At 41.4% G+C, this 21,542-nt stretch overlaps 1 long non-coding RNA gene and 1 other non-coding gene across 2 annotated transcripts in view; one reads left to right on the top strand and one right to left on the bottom strand.

Moving 5' to 3' along the window:
• The window catches only part of LOC140686698 (uncharacterized), a 90,152-nt gene that overhangs the window by 18,956 nt on the left and 49,654 nt on the right, over window positions 1–21,542 (bottom strand). The gene's annotated exons all lie outside the window — the stretch shown is intronic.
• On the top strand, window positions 18,603–18,708 carry LOC116284060 (U6 spliceosomal RNA). Its single transcript, XR_004193846.1, has one exon. It is a non-coding gene; the product is annotated as a U6 spliceosomal RNA (small nuclear RNA).

Raw genomic sequence — 21,542 nt, 5'->3', positions numbered from 1 at the left:
CATTGGGTGAGTGCTTGTCATGTACTAAGCTTTGTGTTAATTACTTTCTGGTTATTCTAAAGCCACAGAATCCTCTGTGAGGTTCATATTAAGTCCATGTGATAGTGGAGGAAGTTAAGGACCAGAAAGGTGATGTTCCCAAGGTGACAAACAGCCAAGAATGAAAAGGCTCCTGTCCACACCCAACCCTGACATGCACAGTGTTTCTCAAGATGTGAACCTCAGACCATCATGTGGGAAGTTTGTTAAAATGCATACTTCTTGGTACCATCTCAGACATGTTGAATCTGGACCTCTGGTGTTGAAGACTAAGACTCTGCATTTTATTAGCTTTCCTGGGAATTGGGCATGTTTTATTTGAGAACAAATTGAATCTCACTATTTTTATACACTGCTTCCTTTCCAAGTAGGTGATGAAAGGCCACTGGCATAAAAATCTAACTCACCCCAGGGCAGAGTGACCATACACCCAGTTTCCTCAGGACAGTCATGATTAATGAACATTGTTTGTGGTACATGTTCACAGTTCAATTACTAAGAGCTCCTTCTTTGAGTCTCAAGAGTGTTTGATTTGGGTGATAAATTATACGGTCTCCATGTACAGATGACCAACAGGCACATGAAAAGATGCTCAGTATGGCTAGTTATCAGAGAGATGCAGATCAAAACCATAATGAGTCAGAATGGCCACCATTCAAAAGTCCACAAATGATACATGCTGGAGAGGGTGTGGAGAAAAGGGAGCCCTCCTACACTGCTGGTGGGAATATAGTCTGGTGTGGCTATTATGGAAAACAGCATGGAGATTCCTCAAAAGACTAAAAATAAATTTACCATATGATCCAGCAATCCCACTCCTGGGCATATATCCAGAGGGAACTCTAATTTAAAAAGACACCTGCATCCCAATGTTCACAGCAGCACTATTTACAACAGCCAAGACATGGATGCAACCTAAACGTCCATCGACAGATGACTGGTTAAAGAGGATGTGGTATATAGACATATATACACAATGGAATACTACTCAGCCATAAAAAAGAACAAAATAATTCCTCTTACAGCAACATGGATGGACCTAGAGATTATCATTCTAAGTGAAGTAAGCCAGAAAGAGAAAGAAAAATACCATATGATATCACTTTTATGCGGAATCTAAAAAAAAATAGACACAAATGAACTTATTTACAAAACAGAAATAGACTTAACAGACATAGAGAACACATTTACGGTTACCAAGGTGTAAAGGGGGTGGGAAGGGGTAAGTTTGGAGTTCTAGAGCAGATACTACTAGATATAAAATAGATAAACAACAAGGTCCTACTGTACAGCACAGGGAATTGTATTCAATATCTTGTAGGAACTTATAATGAAAAAGAATATGAAATGAATATATGTATGTATATGCATGACTGAAACATTGTGCTGTACACCAGACAATACATAAGCAAACAAACAAATAAATAAACTAATTTAAAAGATAGTATTTGGCCCCTTCTGTTAAGGAGAAAACTGGGCTGGGTTTCTCCCGAGAGCACCGGAGGTTCTACCTGCACTGGGCTTCTCTCCTGAGCTTCCCAGTGAGCCGAGCATGTCTGCATCCACCCCGGGATGTCCAGTGCCCCAAGCCTCACTCCCCCTCCTCCAGCCTCGGCCTCCCAGGCCTGCCTCTCCAGGCCAGCCGTGGCAGACGGGATTCCAGATGACCTAAGACATGTGCACAGGGATGCCCACGCTGGCATTCCCTGGGGACCTGTCAGAAACCTTTGAGCAGTTTTGATCTAAGCTCTACTGAAAGCATTTCCTCGTTTGCATGTCACCTTCTCTGTGCCACTGGGGTAGCCGTCCCTGAGGCCCTGTCTCCATGACTACATTGGCTATGTCCCCACTGGGTTGCCAGGGCTGGAGAGGTCTGGCCCTTGTCTGGATGCCAGTGTGGGACATGGGAGCAGGCACTGAGCAAAATCCCAGCAGGTGCTCCTTGATGGTTTAAATGATCAAATTAAGGTAGCTATGAGACTGTCACCCCACATCGAAGGAGAAAGGAGAACCGGAAAACTGGTAAGCAGAGAACATGATTACAGCAAGGCCTGGAGGGACTCAGAAAAGCCATTAACCTCTAGGGTGTCTGCAAAGTCAGGATGCAAAAATAAACTTCTTTATGATCAGAACCAGTCCCGTACCATAATTTGATACCTGAAGCTTTGCTGTTGTTTTCCAACTGAAACACCCTGCTCTCCGAGTCCACTTGGCATAAAAATCTAACTCACCCCAGGGCAGAGTGGTGGCCATATACCCAATTTCCCGGACTTACTGCTGGATCTGTGCCTACGGGCTCACACGGCTCTCACGGCACCCCTGGGAGGCCCCGATTTTGTGAGTCAGAGGCCTGAGCCTGCCTTTCCACCGACTCCCTCGTTTCTCTCTATCAAAGTGAAAGGTTCTGACATAGATAAATGTGCACCTACTAAATTATTTGTAGTAGCAAATGTCGCTGTAATGAGACAAACCCAGCACGACTGCCGGGGGCTGCTGCCGCGGCCTTAGAGATGCAAGCTAAAGGAAACTTTCTGTTGATAATACTCGTAGTGACAAGAAGGGGCCACCATTCCTTTCTGAAAGAATCTTAATGGATATTGATTCTTAGTTTTGGAGTTTGGCTCATTAAAATACCAGACAGAACTCTATGGGGAATGAGCTATATCGATCGGTTCATTTTGTTTTATGGGTTTGTTTCCTATGTAACATGTAATTGTATTTTATAGTTGCTATAATATGCAAGAATTAAAGACCTAATTTGGCTAAACAAGAATTGACTTATAAATTATGAAACATTCTCTCCCATCAAACTCCTGGATAATTAAACAAAATTTTAGCAAGTGTCGTCTTTGTAGCTTGGGGTGGGAGACGGAAGAGTGGGAACTTTGGCTTTTTTCTCCTGTCACTTTTTAACTTTCTTAGCACTTAAGCCACTAGTAATGAGTTTAGGGATTTCAGACAAGGCTGTTAAATTTTTGCTGAGGTCTATTAAGCTGTCTTTTCTTCTACCTTATTTTGCTTGTAAAAACTCAAAATGAATTGCCATCAGTGGTGTGGCGGCAAGAACACGTCTTCTGGCAGTAGTTAAGTCAGACTTGGATTCCAGCTCTGCTTCTCCCTCTGCATTTCGGTAGGTAGGTTGTACTTCCACGTATCTTGTTTCTGCACGTGACCTCGTGACACGCCTCGGCCAGGGGGACGTTAGTAGACACGATGCACCGAATAACACGAAAAGTATGTACATTGTTGGGCTGGCCATACTGTTTTTCTGTCATAGCCGTGAGAAAGAAGGACATGCTTATGTCCCAGGAGAAGGAGGAGAAACTCCTGGAGGAGAGCCACCCCCAGCCAAGCCCAACCGAGACAGCTGGCCCCCAGCCCGCAGGTGGACCTGTGGGCTGCGGAAGTCGTGGCCGCTGTATGGCCATCACTTGGGGTTTGTGTCACAGTAATGGACACAGTTACCCACCACCTTCTCCCACTGTGAAGGCGGATGGTTCTCTCCCAGCACTGCCCTTCAAAGATGAAGAAAGACACCAACAAGAAGAAAGCCCGCAGTCGATGTGCTGAATGGATAGGATCCTCCAGTGGTAGAAAAATTCTTCCTGTCTGCAAGAGTCAAGTTTGTAGAGACAGGAAAGAATTTGTGGTTCCTAAGGAGCAGCTGCCTGGAAGAACATAGCCTTTGTACTACGAAAAATCTCCTAGGGAATAGTGTTGCTAAAATGGGATAAACCATTAGAAAATAAGGTGATAGATGGAAGGAGGAAGGATATGAGGGGAGAAGACTGAGAGGCAGACGCACGACACCCTGAAGGGCCCAGCTGAATCCAAAAAAAAAGAAGAGGAGAAAGTCTAAATAAGATTAATTTGTGTGATTTCTTTCCCTTTGTTTAAACCAGTCTGCAAGTCTCACAGGGAATCCAAGCATCCAGTGTGATGCCTTTACTGGTGGATTCATGGTGGCTAAGGAGTCATCAAGGTCGAAGAACTTCATTAAACACACCCACATCAGTGATGGGGGGTAAAGCAGGAAGTGGCCCTACACCCCATCCCGGGGGACCCTTGGGACATCAGTACTTCAGCACAAGCACGAACTGAGGAGCTGGAAGAGCAGAAGGGACCAGGGGAGTGGAAAAGGTGTCCACAGACACATGGACCTCAGGACCAGATGCTCAGGCTGAGCAATGAGACTACGGCTTAAGCAAAGAAATTGGGATCTTTTCTGGATTGAAGAGTGTTAGCCATTAAGTCCCTGGTCCCTATCTTATTTGACATTGTCCAGCGAAGGAGTATGGCACAGGGAAACCTCACACTGAGGGCTTTTGAATAATAAGTAACAAGTGTACCACAGCTGAAGAAAGATCCCACAAGACTGACAGCTAGAAGGTAGCAGGTCAGATTCAGTGTTGACAAATGTCTGATAAAATGTTTCAAGAAGATGGCATTCTTCCACAAAACAACATCGACAGTGTCTCTATGGCCAGATCACTATCGATGATTAAAAAGAGGGAGATCTGCACACAGACAAAGAAAATAGGAAAGACAGTGTCAGAAGAAGATGGAGAATGATAGACAGGTGGCAAGTGACTCAGCAGAACAGAGAAACAAGAATGCTAAAGGTCTACAGAGAAAGGTGCCAGTAACACACAAAGAGATTCAGATTGTGGAAGCCAGAAACACTCAGAAATCGAAGCTACCAGCAGAAGAGCAGGGCAGAAAGCAGAAGGTTGAGCTACAGTCTACATGAGGAGCAGCTAGACTCCTGTATCCCCTCTCTGTACCCTCAGCTGCTAAATGACAAGGATTCTCTTACCCAACAAAGAGACGGAAGTTTTGAAGAAATTGAACAAGGGTGGCCCCAGTTCCTGTACAGTGAGGCGCTATATTGGAAGCAGGATTAAGGAAATCTCTTCGTAAGTAACAGGCAGATCCCCATTCTTTTTCCTTCCCTTGCTTACTATATCCTAGTATGCAGGCTTATCAACACTAGGCAGGTGCCTGGAAATACTTCCGGCAAAAATAGACTAGCCTAAGGGAAAGAGTTCCTCATTGAAAAGGCCAGTTTACTTCCTGATTTGGCATTAGTGAAACACAAAGATTTGACAAGGCTTATTCACATATGCAGAGCTTTAAATCAGCTATTTAGTACTCCATTTAAAATATGACTAGATCTCTGAAGATCACCTGATATGTGTGAAAAGCTCTCAACATCAAAGACTGAAACTGGATTGGCTGCGTGTTAACAGCTGGCCAAAAATAATATTCTACATATGAGAGGAATTAATGTCATTTTTGGGTGAAAGAAGTCTGAAAGTAGGCATTCCATGATGGGTGTGGTGGTACAGAGTCATCAAAGACACAGGCTCCTTCTGTGTCTTCACCAAGCTAGCATCTAGCTTCTGACCTCAACTAACCTCATGTTCCGAGATGGCCACTAGAGCTCCAGCCATCATGTCCAATTCCAAGCAGTAGGAGGAAAAGAGCAGAAGGACAAAAAAAGCAAACCTCCCAGTTGAGTCAGCTCTCTCTATGCAGCTTCCCAATAGCCCTCCAAACATTTCTACTTGTGTTTCATTGGCCAGAACATCCTCCTATATCTAATTACGAGGGAGACTGATAAGTGCAGTGTTTCAGCAGGGTACATACCTGTCCTGAGTAAACCTGTTTTATGAATAAAGGAGAGAATGGATTTCTGGCAGACAGCAGTCTCAGACAGATGCATAAACACACATACACATGCCCGCTGAATAAAGCAGTTGGAAAGAAATAGGATTGATAGGCTAGTAGAAGGCCTCAAAAAAACAGTATTTTCAGAAAGTTAGAAGATGTTTCACCTATCAATAGAGAAAGAACAAAAGAAATGAACAAAAAATAAGAACTGTTTGAAATTTAAAATATGGTAGCCCCCCCCCGCCAAAGGGGGAGTGAACTGAAAGATACAGTTGAAGAAATCTCATATAAAATAAAAGCAAAAAAGATGAAGAGATAGAAGAGTAGAAAAGATGAGGAAAATAGAAAATTAGTCCAGAAAGCTTAATATCCTAATAATGTTTGAGAAAGATACTGGAGAAAATTGAGAGAGGTTGAAAAGTAATTAGAAGTTTTTTTTCTTCTGAAGGACGTATGTTTCCATTTGAAAGTGCTCCCTGAATGTTCTGTAAAATAAAGAAGAAAAATATACACAGGGTACGTTATTATGAAATACCAGAACATCAGAAAGACAAGATAAAATTTCCAGGAAGAAAATAAAAAGCAAAGGTTCTCAAAGCAACAGTAAGAGATGGAAGATAAATTCAAAGAAAAAATGTCTTACACAATCTGAGGGAAAATTACATTCAACCTAGAATTCTGGACCAGTGAAACTATCAATCAAAGGTGAGGCTAGAATGGCCATTTTCAAACATGAAGTGACTCAAAATGTTCACTTCCCATTCATCCTTCCCCAGAAAATCAGTAGAAGACATTCTCTATTAAGATCTATATCATTTCTGTAGGATGCAGTCAACAAAGAAAGGGGAAGATGTGAGTTGGATCCAATGTGGTAGGTAAGTAAAGGAAATTCTCAGGCTAATAAAAAGGGGCTGTCTCTGGGCATCAGCTTTGCAACAGGCGTGGGGAGCGACCAGTAAAGATTGCAGGAGAGTGAAGGGTCCCAGGATACATGGAATTAAGCAAAGACATTATAACTGATGAATCTGCGCATCCTGAGAGAGCTCTTGTTTCTAGCAGAGAAAATTAGTTTATATCCATAATATGTTACAAGTCACAAATTCATAAAGGAGCTATTATCTCCTTTTTAAAAAAAAAAGCTAAAAATTTGTATGAAAGAGGATATATAATACAGGACAATTCCAGCTAGTGTATGAACAATATTTACAAAGCTATAATAATGCAAAACATTAATGTACAACCAGAAATTGTGATATATTAGAAGGATGGGGGAGGGAAGGATAGGAAGTGTATGTGAAATATAAAATGAATGATGTTAAAAATAGCTGTTTAAGCATAAGATTAAGAAAAATGGAGGTAAATATGAGAAGAAAGAGCAAAAAAGGAATTAAGACCAGTTGCCTTTGGGGAGTGGGGCCTCTGGCCAGAGAGTGATAACATAGGTGACTGCTGTTTTTCATGATAAACATTGCGGTAGCAGCGTTTGACTTTTAGAACCAAGATACCTATTGTTATGGTAAAGAAATTAATCATCCATGCAGAAGCAAACAAAACCACCTGGTTCTATAGTGACAACGTCTGGGCAGCGCTTGAAAAGATTTGGAAAAAAGGAAGAAAACAATGAAATGCCAACCTGTTTGCGCACAGCTCTTGCCTTCTTGCACTCAGACCCCACATGCATTTCTATTGTCCCTGCTCAGAAAAGCTATGCCAAAGCAGGAAGATACCCCAAAGAGGGCATATTCATATTCTTCCAGCAGGAAAGCTGCTTCACCATAAAGTGACCGCCTTCTGTCAAGACACTGGCTCTCCCATTATCCTACAGCAAGACTAGTCGTAAGATCTCCTGTCTCGGAAGGTGAAGGTGGAGGGGTACATTATCAACGTTTAACATTATGAAAGTTTTGCCAAGAGGAATAAACGTGGTGTCAAAGGGGTAGAGAAAGGAACAGAGGACAAGTGTGTCCCTATGCCTGTTCTTCATTTCGCAAGTATGACAAGTATTAACTGAGACAGTTAAGTCAGTAAAAATGCATTCAGTCACCTCTATCAATGACAAAGCTAAATCAATGTAAGTATCTGAAATATTTCCTCAAGGAACACTCAACAGGTGACTTGAGCGATACCCTCAACAATATGGATCGATATCATTAAACATTCTGTTGAGTGAAAGAAGCCAGACACACGAATACACACTGTCCTTGTTGATTTTGTCATTGTTCTTCAAACTGTACATATGTCATTCATATACTCTTATAGGATGACACAGTCCCTAATTTGAACCATTCTGAGGTTTACTCTTGCAATGTTTCTGGAATAGAACACTTCTACCTAAAAATACTCATATCTACGGAGGTCATTAATGTCTGCTGCAAACCTACTGTGCCCTAGCAACTTGATAGGTATCATAATCTTTATCCTGAGAGTAGCACTGAATTGGTTACCATCGTTCTAAACTGAAGGTTAGAAAATTGAGACTCAGAAAGGAGAGCTGATCTCGCCCAAGACCTAGACATGCGTGCAGATCTGCTTGAGTCCAGGGTCCCTGCTCTTTTGCCCACATCTGACTGTGGGTAATTCTGTTCTTTTATGTTAAGAGGCATTTCTAAGAGGAAGCAAAAGGTTACGTGGAGTTGTGTGCAGAACGTGATCAGGAAAGGCAGCCGAAGCTCTCAGACATGTAGAGGAGATGGTGGTGGTGTCTTTTTGCTGCCAAACTGTTGTAGCCTCCTGGGAGGGCCCCTCGGAATCGACTCTAGCATTGCTCTTTATTCCACCATCTTCCACCTCTTCCAGATAATTAGGTGCCCTGATGCTTCAAGAAGTTCCATCCTAGAAATTAATTTCATCAATGACACAGAAACATGTGTCTTTCGCGATGGGAAGCTAAACGAGAAAACAACTGATTTATGATGAGGAGAAAATTAACAAAACTGGAAAGTGATGATTTAAACTTCTGGGTGCCTTAGATGAATTATGTAGGGTGGCCCCAATGAGTGGCACTAGGAGTTGACTCTTGCCAAAGAAAGTAAGTAGACGTTGGTGATTTATTTAAGAGGTGGTTTAAATTCACTTGCTCCATGGTGGAGGCTCCTGAGGTGATATGACCTAGCCAGCATTGCTCCACTTTCTAGAGTAAAAAGACATGAATAAAAGGAGAGAGAGATAACTAAAGTTCCATTCTGGTCACAAAGGAATGCCTCTTAGAAATCTCTTTAGGTTGGATCAATTGCAGAAGGCAGAATCTGCCCCTTTCCTCCCGCCAGTTTCATTTTTAAAAGCATCACAGTGGAGCTTCCAGAAGGCAGGTGTAAGTGCTGTAGAAGACAGCTGCAAACAATTTCTTTCTGAAAAACAAAACTGAAAAGCAGACTCTTTAATTTACAAAGTGTAGGGTGTGCCAAGAACGCAATAAAAATCCATTTCACTTTAGTGTCCACTCGTGTTTCAGCAGAACAGAGCATTTGCAAAGTGTTATAAATTAAATTCTAAGGCAAAAACTATGGTGCACAATTCTCAGATACTCAAATTTATAGAGAAACAATTGAACTAAAACCATTCTTAATGTAAAAAATTCTTTCATATCTAATTGGTAAACATCTAAATAGCCCATGTGACTATGACTTTATTTATGAGATTCTTAGTAATTAGGCTGTCGAGGTGACTCAGACCACAGTGGGTCGTAGTGAATGTCTGAAACTCAGGTCTGGAACAAATCTGTGGGGAGACAGAAGCTCAGTTTGGACACACTGAGTTTGAAATCACCACCAGCCTTCCGAGTAGTTGAGTATATGAAGACAGAGAGGAAAGACCTGATAGTTACTAGGTGCCTACTTGGTGGCAGGACGTCCTATTCATGACCTCATTTCATGTCACAGAAGCCTGTGTGCTAGAGATTTCACCTCTGCTTTGTTTTATGCTGTTTATATGTAAATATTGAGTATGAGAGCATTTAAATCACTTTGTCAGAGTCATACAGCTGGAAGATGGAGAGGCTGGAATTCAAATCCAGGTTTTGATGCCAAACCAAAGTCTGTGCCCTTTTTTTTTTCTGAGTCATGCTGCCCCTGGCACGTGTCCTTGGTATTTTTTTGCCCTTTGAAGAAGTGAGTGTTTCATTGAGGAGAATATAGGGTGCATGTTCTAGTGACCCCAGATAGCAGTGGTTTAATCAAAACCATTGAAGCTGTTTCTCTTCCATGTGACAGACTGAGGGAGGCACTACTGCTCTGATACAGGGTGTCATTGTGGTACCCTGGCTGCTTCCTTCTTCCTGCTCCAACATTCCCATGATATTTCCTTTTCCTGAATGAATCAAAATAGCCCACTTCCCTGGCCATGAGCCAAACAACAAGACGGAGGACGGGAGAAAGATGGACCCAACCTGAAAACTGCACACACCATTACTACTCACATCCCACTGGTCAAAACTGGGTCTTATGGCCACCTCTAGCTGCAAGGCAGGCTGGGAAATACTGCCTTTATTTTCAGCAACGAAATGGCAAGCTGAAATATCAGGGTTTCTACTACTTTGAGAGAAAAGGGGAGAATAGGGATCAGAGGAGACCAAGTGTGATCTGCTCGGAAAGCATGGAAACAACCAAATGTCCATTGACAGAGGACTAGATAAAGGAGTTGTGGTATAGTTATACAATGGACTACTACACAGCCATAAAAAAGAATAAAATAATGCCATTTGCAGCAACATGAATGGACCTAGAAATCATCATTGTAAGTGAAGTGAGCCAGAAAGAGAAAGAAAAGTACCATATGATATCACTCATATGGGGAATCTGAAAAAAAAAAAGACAAATGAACTTATTTACAAAACAGAAATAGACTCACAGACATAGAAAACAAACTTATGGTTACCAGGGGGGAAGGGAGTTGGAAGGGATAAATTGGGAGTTGAAGATTTGCAGAAACTAACTACTATGTATAAAATGTAGAAACAACAAGTTCATACTGTATAGCACAGGAACCTATATTCAATATCCTGTAGTAACTTATGGTGAAAAAGAATATGAAAATGAATATATGTATGTTCATTTATGACTGAAGCATTGTGCTGTGCACCAGAAATGGGCACAACATTGTAAGCTGACTATACTTCAATAATAAAAAATATATATATATATATATACACACACAAAAAAAAGTCAGACTAAAGCTCTTTAATGTCTTCAGGTGAATGCTTATGAAACAAGTTTCCTTTCTGTAGACTTGAATTTTAAAACATTATTAAAATCTCAATGTGTGTGTGAATTTTTTAAATGCTAATTCCTTCATATAAAATGCAAGGAAACAGTGTTTCAAAGGGTGGTATGAGATAATAAAGAATGTGTATATATATATACACATACATATATTGGTCTATGCTCCTTGTTCCTAACACAGAGCTCCTAAAATCCTTGTCATTTTCTGGGTAGGAGAGTCTTTTGTCCCAATGAGGCGACTCCTGGAGGGCTCCTGGATGGCTTCAGCATGCGGGCTGATGGCCAGAAAGACGAAGCCATGATTAGAAGCTCGGAGCTTTCAGCCCCATCCCCCATCCTCCGGGAAGAAGAGAGGGACTGGAGATTGAATCACTGGTTGATGAGGCCTCCCTGAAGAAGCCTCCATAAAAATTCCAAAAGTATGAGCTCAGGAGTGCCTCCGGGTGGGCTGAATACATAGCTATGCCAGGAGGCTGGTGCACCCCAAGTCCCGGGGGACAGAAGCTCCTGTGCTCGGGGCCCCACCAGATTCACCCCACGCATCTCTTTGTCTGGCTGATCACCTGTACCCTTCATCACATCCTTTATTATATAATAAACCAGTCAATGTAAGTACGCGCTGTCCTGAATTCTGTGAGCTGTTCTAGCAAATGACAGACCCTGAGGAAGAAGTCGTGGGAACCTGTGATTGGCAGCTGGTTGATCAGAAGCACAGGTGACAACATGGGACCTGCAACCAACATCTGAGGTGGGAGAGCAGGTCTTGGGGGACTGAGCCCCTAAGCTGTGGGTTCTATACTAACTCCAGCTAGTGTCAGAATTGAACTGACTGGTAGGACACCCACCTGGGGTCGCAGAGGGTTGCATGGTGCGGGGAAAACCCACATGGCCGGTGTGGAAGTGCTGTGGAGTGAGGTAGGGTGTGTGAGTCAGGGGGAGACACAGGAGGGTTCCTTCCACACAGATGGGGACAGTGTGGGCCATAAACTGTGTTTACACTACTGCCATATGGAGCCATCCCTTCAGCTGGTAAATCAAAATGCCTGCCATCCTGGACCAGGATGAGTCTTACAAGACCTGAGTTTTTAATTATCAGATGCTTCTAATAATGCATCTGTCCCAGAAACTGCGGCCACTCGGTGATTCTCATTTCCCTTTCCATGATTCAACAAGACAGCTAGCTCTTTTACAACAGAGCAGCTCTTGTCAAATAGCTGTTACTCGGCAAATCAGACTGCTGGTTTTCTTTTCCCAGCATCACAAGTAATCCTCTGGGGAGAGGAGGTCCCTGCCCGCAAGCTTTCCTTTCCCTTCGAGGCCCATTTTAAATGCTTCTCTGCCACCAGGACTTTCTTGACCTCTTGTTATACAAATTCTGCAACCAAGTGAGTTCTCAACTTCCTTTGGCATTTGGTGGGATTTTAGTTAAAATTTCTGTCGCGGGCACGTTCTTCCTTAAACTAGAAGCATTGCTGCACTTGCCAGTTGCCCCCATGTCAGAGTTTTCAGACTGAGGGTAGCTCTTCATGAATGGGGCATGAAATCATTAGTGTTTCACAATCATAATCCTAAAAATATGAAAAAGAATAGATTGGAAATAGAACAGGATAGAAATAAAATATGAATGTGAATACAATAGAAAACATGAAGTGAATTATGTAAAATAGAGGCAAATGTTTATTTTAATGAGACTTTCATTTCATATATACAGCCATGTAGTGGATCATGATATAAAATGTATTTCTTGTGTTTTTTTTTTGACTTAAAGTGGCACTATTATTTAATACAAATCAAGAGAATAACTTATAAAAAATCAACTCTATCCTTTAAAAACTCAGTCGTTCCACAAATCTTTTTTTTCTTTTTTTCTTTTTAATTCGAGTATAGTCAGTTACTGGTGTCAATTTCTGTTGTACAGCATCATCTCCCAGTCACGCATAGACATACATATGTTCGCTTTCCTATTCTTTAAAATGTATTTCTAACATTAGGATTTCTGCCAAAAAAAAGTTTGAAAACACTCTCCTATTTGAATTTAGGCTCCAGGAGGGCAAGGAAAAGCCTTCCTCATCTTTCTGCCTTTGTAAGTAGGTCAAGAAATGTGATTTAAATTGAATCGACCCTCTGGACTTAAGAAATTTTGCTTTCAATTCAAAATATTTATGTATCAATATTCAGCTGCCAGAACCACCCATTTCAAGAAAGCTGCTGCCCCAGAAATGATGATTTGGGAGCAATTCCAGATCCCTGACTATTACTGGAAGCCCTCAGTTCCTCTAACACCACAGCTACTCTAAGTGTGAACCAAACATTTTTGTTACTAGTCTGCAAAGAGATCATTGAAGGTAACTATTTACAGACTTTTGTAGCCATATGACACAGTAATTGTACACTCGTTAAATCTAATAATTAAAAAATGGGGACTGTCTTTTTCATCTTTTATTTTATTTTTCTGGTAATTCATTTTTATCGTGTTTACAAAAGTATGGGTTTGAGATGGTTCGGAAATTAACAGCGATAAAAACCCCTGTTTTTTCACAAAGATAGCTTGAGAAGTCCTGTTCTAAGATATGAATGGAAGATGTGCATTTTCAAACTATCAAAAATACAGATTTCTTCCTAAAGTTCTCTGATCATTGTTGCTGACAGAAAGTGTCGCCTGTGGTCTCGCCTTTGCTGAACTTGCTATCATTTTAGGAGGTACATTCATGTATTTTGTTTGTAACATGCATCTCTCTCTCTCTCTTTTTTTAAAATGGAGGTACTGGGGATTGAACCCAGGACCTCGTGCATACTAAGCATGTGCTCTACCACTGAGCTATACCCCACTGCTAGAATATTCATGGCTCTCTTAACTAGTGGTCTCCAAGTCTTTGTGATCATGCCTTCTGTACTAATAAAAGCTTTTGATAATATGTTCTCATATCTGTATATCTATTGACATAAATAATGTATATATTTTCTATACTAAAATATTAGGTACATTATAAGGCACATATAGAAATTAGAAAGGTTGAGATAAAAAAATGCACAGTCATGGAAGTTCTAGTTAAACACATTCTTCCTGTCTTCTTAGGAGGCATGGTCTCCCACTTTGGAGACCCTTGCTCTAGATCTGGGGCTGCGAACTTTTTCTGGAACAGTCCAGGTAGTAAATACTTCCAATGTTCAGTTTCTGTTGCTGCTACTGGACTCTGCCTGTGTGGAGTGAAAGCAGACAGAGGCAACGTTTTCAAAATGGGTGTGGCTGTGTTTCAAAAAAACTTTTTGAAAACAGGTGGTGAGCCAGTTTCAGCCCTAGGGCCATGGTTTCTGATCTCTGCTCTGGACTCTAGGGAAAACTGTGACTCCAGATTCACTTTCCCAGGAGATGCTAGTTGCTCCATAAGGAGCAGCCAGAGACTAGAGTTCCACTTTTCGTTTTTTTCAAACTGCAAACCAACCCATTTTACAGATAAGGAAACTAAGGCCCAGAGAGGCGATACCACCTACGAGGCCAGCAAGGGAACTTTGTTGTGTGGGACTACAAGTTACATCTACTAACCATATGGCCTTGCCCAGATCACAGAACTACTACATTTAATAACAGCTGTATTACATCGCTTTATTGATAAAGAACATTCTCAGCAAATCATGATGTCTTAATGTTGGGATTTCACATCATTTCATTAGAAAATACTGAGTTTATGGCTCAGAAAGGTTAACCAAATTGAAAGAATTTAAAAAGAGAGTTAAAATAGAAAACAAACTTGTAGTCACAGTGAAAAAAAAATGTGACAACGAATATATGTATGTTCATGTATAACTGAAGAATTGTGCTCTACACTGGAATTTGACACAACATTGTAAAATGACTGTAACTCAATAAAAAATGTTAAAAAAGAAAGGAAAAGAAACAAACTTGTAGTTATCAGAGGGGAAAGGGAGTGGGGAGGGATAAATTGGGAGTTTGAGATTTGAAGATACACACTACTATGTATAAAATGGATAAACAACAAGGTCTTACTGTATAACACAGGGAATTATATTCAGTAGCTTGTAATAACCTGTCATGAAAAAGAATATGAAAAGGAATATATACATATATATGTATAAATGACTCACTATGCTGTAATCAGAAATTAACACAACATTGTAAATCAACTCTACTTCAGTTTAAAAAAAAGTCAAAAAATAAAAAAGAGAGGTGAAAAGAAAACCAGCCATTTGCTTTCAGGAAAGGCAGGAAAGGTTTTGCCTCATATTACTAAGGGAAGAAGTTCTCGAGGGTTTCCTTTTGGTAACTGTACCTGGTATTAATGATCCATTGAGGTGTTGTTTAAACGTGCACAGTCAATACCTTCTGCAGACAACACCCTAGCCAGCAGCATGCAGGGGACTTTCACACAGGCCACACGAGACACAAAGTCATAGCTGATTCATGGCCAAGGACACAACTAACGTGAGCAGTGAATAAAGTCTTGCCCCGAGGGTCAGCAGATCAAGAAAGATGTTGCTCCACTGCAATTACTTAAGGTCACAAACTAGTGCCTCTTTATCTGTCCGGCTCCTGGACCGAGGCCCAGACCTAGCACAGCATGAACAGTGTCTGTGGGATGAATGAATGAATGAATGCATGAGTGAGCGACGGGGCTGCCAGAGGATGGCGTCCTTTACGGAGACTTCCTAAAGGTGTTCTCATTGCTTCCACTTTTTCATGTCTCTTTCTGTTTCTTTAAGACGACTGAAGATCACGATGAGAAATAATCTCACAAGAGGAATCTGAATAACGATCTGTTTCATGGAAAAGGAATTATGGGCTAGAGATACAAAATTACTGGGCCAAGACTGTACATCTTTTGGTAGAGGCTTTACAAATAAATAAAATTTATGGATGTTTTTCACATCTTTGTAATATCTTTTCAAAACCCAAACCCATGATTCTAACAATGTGTCCAGACTACTGAGGATTTTCAAATGTACTTTAAAACCAGAACTATGAGGCTTTCTTTGTAATTCTACACATCAAATTCCAAGGTGGTGGGGAAATAAAATTCATGAGTGATTCGTCCACAAAGAGCTCATAGACTTTCCTGCTAGGGTTCCCCATTCTCACTCTTTTGTGACCTAAAAAACTCCCCAGTGAGAACTGATTTTGAGTGAATAGGAAGCAGAAAGTTTCTCTCTCCCCTATCCCCGATTCTTCTATGTAGGGACAGTTTTTAGAAACTCCTTTTAACAAAAGATCACACTCTTCATTCCATAAAAATACTTAAGATGCAAACATCTCTGGAAGAGCCAAAACAAAACTGTTGACTTAGATTCACACGAAGGGGTAAATGGCTTATCAGATCTTTTCCAGGGAGTAGGTTCTCATAGTTACAGACTCCAGGGAGAGAAAAAAAAAGCACTGGGGAAAAATAAAAGGAATGTTGCCTAATTTACATCTTTGCTTGAGGCTACCCTGCCTCTGAATTTAGTGGCATCTCTACTAGGGGATTTGTTCTGAGCACAGACAACTCCAATGCCAAGTCTGTTCCTTCAGGACCACAGCCTTATCTCCTCTACCTGCCTGCTTTTGTCCTCCCAAAAGTCACTCTGCCAAATGCAATTCCAGTTTCGTCCCTGTCTGTCTCAATGAAGCTAATCTCATGGGATAAATTACGGAACGAGAACCTTTTAACTAAGTGTAACCCAGTTGACAGTAAAGGACTCAGGTTTTCCCTCCCTAACAACAATATTACTGTCGGTTCCCATGGAAGCAGGCTCTGTGTTGGCTCTGCAGCAGGAAGTTTATTGCCGAGGGTTCTCAGAATCAACACCCCTGGGGCACCAAGGGGAGCAGGCTTAGGCTGGAGAGAAGTTGGGCTGCAATGCATTTGACCCAAAGGTCCCAACCAATCCGACAGGGAGGTCTACAGCCTCTGTGGTCCTTCAGAGCAGTCCTGCATTAAGGCAGGAAAGCTGCCCCACTTAGAACCCAGCATTGACCAGCCATTGAATGAAGTCTGTGCCTAAATAGAGGGGAATGATCTTGGAGAGATCTTGGGCAAGGCAGCTCCTTCAACCGAGGACAAGTCCCAAAGAGGTCTATCCGACAAAGGCCATCAGCCATCAGCACTCCCAGCGCTGGGGAAATATGTTCATCAGTCCTGGGGGAGGAACTTAACCAGGAACCATGACATTCTCTACAATAAATCACTGCTCCTTCCAAGTCCTTCCACACTTTGAACAAGGGCTCAGAGACATAGAAAACTGACAGTTATTTTGTTAGAAACTTTACCAAGATCTGTTCTTCTTTTCAGAAAATCATGGCGCCTGCAATAATGTCACCCCCCCCATGGTTTGGTTTTGAGTTGCCAATTCAACACACCAGGGTCAGTCTTCATCTGCAACTGTCACACTGATAATAATGCAACGGGAGCATCTGCTCGCTTTCCTGTAAGTGCTGTCAGACTCACGAATTAAAATGCCCTAAATGCATATTATAATAAATCACTTTTCTGTTATTTCTCCTTGATACTTCAGTTTAAAAATATGTGCATAAGTAATAATATTCATATAAATTTCATTTCAGGATTGTGAAGGAAGCATTATAAAATATTTGACATAAACAGAGAGAATTCGATCTGAAAAAGTAATTTAGGATTGGAACTTGCCCTGGAGTAACTCCTCTGGCTGTTATGTTAATGGTAAAATCATCTAGGAAGCTATAAAATATCCTGACGTCCAGGCCACACCTCAGACCAATTAAACCAGAACCTCTGGGGCTAAAATCCCAGCATCATTATTTTGGAAAGTCCCCAAGGAATTGCAGTGCACAGATCAGGTTGAAAAGTCTGGGTCCGAGCGCAGGGTTCTCAAACTTGTGTGTGTTTTACAATCAGCTGGAAAGCTCCTTCCACCAAGTTTTGCTGAGCCCCACCCCCAGAGTTTCTGATTCAATAGCTCTGGGATTGGGGAGGGTAACTTGCATTTCTAATCAGATTCTGGGTGATGCTGACGCTGCTGTTCCTGGGACCACACTTTGAGAAACAGGGTTCTTGGGGCTTTGTCTACCACTCCCCCCATCATAGTTAGCAAATTGCACTCTTACTTCCTGGTTTCCCTACCCTCCAAGACAATGTTTCCCTTAAATCAGCTTTTGCAAAGACCCTTCCCCCTCTACACAGCTATTTCTGAATGCCACATTTTCCCATCCCCCTGAGCGGCAACCGCCAGCCATCAGGTAAGATGACCTCTAACTTCTCCTGAGATTTGTTCATCTCCTTTTGTCTTGACTTTCTCTGTCATTACAGATTACAGGACTGGAGAGACTCCTTTGAAATAGCACACTAATTGCTTCTGTTGCATACTTCATGCCCTGCGTTCATGCTGTTGGAAAGCAAATCGCTCACCTATGTCTTTTCACGCTTGCTGTTTTTTATCCTGAGATGGGCCAGATGCAACTGTCCTACACAGCATCTTGCTGCCAGGATCTAGAAGTGCGTGATGCTGTTGTGACTCAAATCAGGCAACGTCAGTAAGTAACGCAAAGATGGGCAGCAGTAATTTGGCGACAGCCCTCTCTTAGTTCCCCCTAAAATCATGGTATTTCACAGGAGGGTTTAAGTAAGATTTGTTCAACCCCTGCCTCTCCGCAGTGCTTTCAGTGGGATGGAGACCTTTCCAAAACTCGTATTAAGACATACTCTCATGCTTGCTTCTTAACACCCGTACTAAAATCAGAACAAGACAGAGAAGATTAACGTGGCTCCTGCACAAGGATGACATGCAAATTTGTGAAGCGTTCCATGTTTAAAAAAAAAAAAAAAAAGACTCATACCCTCAACTCCAAACACGAAATCTGAAAAGGTGTTTGAAGATTCAGTTAAAAATCAACTTTCCCTTTGAAGAGAGCCTGGAGAAAAAGGAAACCCCACAAGTCCTCGTTTTCTGTAGCCAAAGAAAAACAGTCACACAATTTTTCAGTTTGGCCAAGATTAATAACTCATAATCTGAAGATATTGGCTTCTTTTGAAGTGAGTATCAAGATTTATTGACCCGCGGAGTAAATATTAACGGAGGTGAAACTGAGGTTAATAAGAAACCTCAAGGGATAATACATCTTTATATTTGCTGAAATAAAAAGTCAGCCCATCTATGGCTCCTACAGACATTCAAAAACCTCCTTAACCAAAAAGCTCTGGAAAGCTCTTTGCTGTGACAGATTGCTTAAATATATGGTGGGATTTCTATCTACATGATCATTCTCCGGGTACGGAGGCAGCCAGCAAAGCAAAGCATTAATCACTTCCTCTGAGGATCATCAGTAGCCAATCAAAGGGCAGCGACTTATTTACATACAAGATCTGATTGGCTCAACCAGCATCACAGTCTGTCGGTCCTCCTACTGTAGGCAGGGTATTGATCTGACCCGTGCAGATCTTCAGCCGCCTAAGAACTCCATCTTTTCCCCCACATACAACATAAAAGTATTGAAAACTTCCAGCGCCGCACAAATCCAAATACATATGCTCATTGTCAACAGCACATTTTATAAACGAATGTTTGTTAAGGAGACAGTTTTTTTTTTTTTATAGGAAATATAAATTTACATGAATGAAGGAAAAGAATTCTGCGCTCTGGGGCCTGCAGGCCCTTGTTGGAATTCTGGCTCTCTCACTTAGTTGCTCTGTGACATTGGGAAAGTCACTCAACTGCTCTGTGCCCCAGTTCTTCATCTGTAGGATGAAGCGAACAATAGCTGTTACTTCAAAAGGTCGCTGACTAAATGAACTAGGACACATTAAGTGATTTCAAGTGTGCCCAGAGCGCAGTAAGGGGTATATAAATATTTGCTTACTAAAAAAGTTCTGGGCAAAAAGGAATGTTAAGATGATTTGGCCCCAAAATCTTAAACCTCTGTGGGCATCTGATTTATAATTTTCTCATGCTTGGCCTGAGCCATTGACTATTAAGCATTGCTATTACTGATACTTATTTAAATTCAAATTGAGTTGCCAAAATCTAAAGTTCAGAAAAATTTCATGTAAAATAATCAGGGAATGAAAAACTTCGAAAGACACATCCTTCCTAGACTCATGTTCTCAGAGGTCAACAGTCAAATGGTGCTAAGGGGCGGCTGCCGGCAGCAGAGAAGGAAGGAAGGTGTCCCTTCCCAGGGCACATGCTGTCCATTACTCCCCATCCTGAGGCTGAGGGTCAACTAACAGGGACGATCCCAGTGACACTGTTGCTTTTACTGTTGTGGATCAAACAAGAAACAAAAATGTCTCATCACATCCCCGTCTTTTTCAAAAACAGTAAAAAGAAACAAAGAGCTACACGTTTCAAAAAAAAAAAATTGTAAGCCAGAGACACTTTTCTAGAACATAAAGATTTCTGGGTTTAATATGCCAACAAAGTGTGTCTGCAGGAAAAGAATACAACTTTATCTGCCATTAGGAAAACAAACCACGAGAAGAACCATGACTGATGTGTGGAAAGAACGCCAGTGAAAAGATGAATGATCTGTGAGAGACTGAAATTCCAACACAGTCGTTTTTGTGCGTGGGAAGAGAACAGGCGGGGTGTGATGCTGTGACACCCAGTAATGGACACGTTCACGTTTATGTCACCTGTCCTCCCTGGGTGGGTGTTTGTATCTCTGACCCCTGACCTGAGCCAACCTCATCACTGGATAAATGAAGGAAATGAAGCCAGAGAAGTGAGGGAATTTGAGGTGGATGTGAAGCCACAACCTGGGTCTCTTGGATCCACTCTGTAACTTTCTACCGTTCAGGGACGAACACCGATGGCTTCCAGGGTGACCCCATGATGACACTCAGAGTGAATACACCCTCATGTGAGCTGGCTCGCAGCTTCTCACCATCTTATTAGACCACAAGACACATATTCTCCGGGTGTCGGCGCTCCAGTTAGAAAACACTAACCTGTCTTGGAATTATAATTGCCCAAAGCGCTTGTAAGATGGAATAAAATGGTGGCTCTACTGGTGTTTGGGTCAAAAGAAGGTAGAAATGAAGTTAACACTCACCAGAGGCCTGAACTGGCAAAATATAAATGTTGAGTGAAAACATAAAACAGACGCCTGAACAGTAAGTACACATTTGGTGACACATCTCATTAGTTGCCAGAAATGTCTCCATTTTCCTATCGTGAAACATTAGCGTCTTCATTTCTTTTGAGGAAAATGCAGCATCACTTGACATCTCTTATTTAACCTTAGTCAAGTCCCTGATTCACTCTAATTACATTATCTCATTTTTCTCCCAATCCTACGAGCCCACTGATGAGATACCATTAGAAAAATGGCAAGATACACGACTGAAAATATATTTTAAAAAAAAGACTGTGATAAAAAAAAAAGCAAGAACAAAAAACTTACCCTCTCTTATACAGACATACAAGTTCTTAAAGCCCAAGGTGACAATATTAATTAACATCTACAATTACTTACAAGATTAATTAACATTTACATTTATCATTTACTACAATTGTTTTACAGTAAGCGTTTGGTTTCCAATGCCTTTGCTACTCCTTTTTTGGTCAACGGCTTTCCCAAAATAGGAAATAAGAATTCTTATTCTATTGTTTATTTTATTTTGGATGGTGTTTTGTTTTTTGGGGGGA

This window comes from Vicugna pacos, chromosome 17 (assembly GCF_048564905.1).
Source record: "Vicugna pacos chromosome 17, VicPac4, whole genome shotgun sequence".
NCBI classification, from domain to species: Eukaryota; Metazoa; Chordata; class Mammalia; order Artiodactyla; family Camelidae; genus Vicugna; species Vicugna pacos.
Note: the sequence above shows the minus strand (reverse complement) of the source record. Positions and strands in the feature narration are given on the sequence as shown.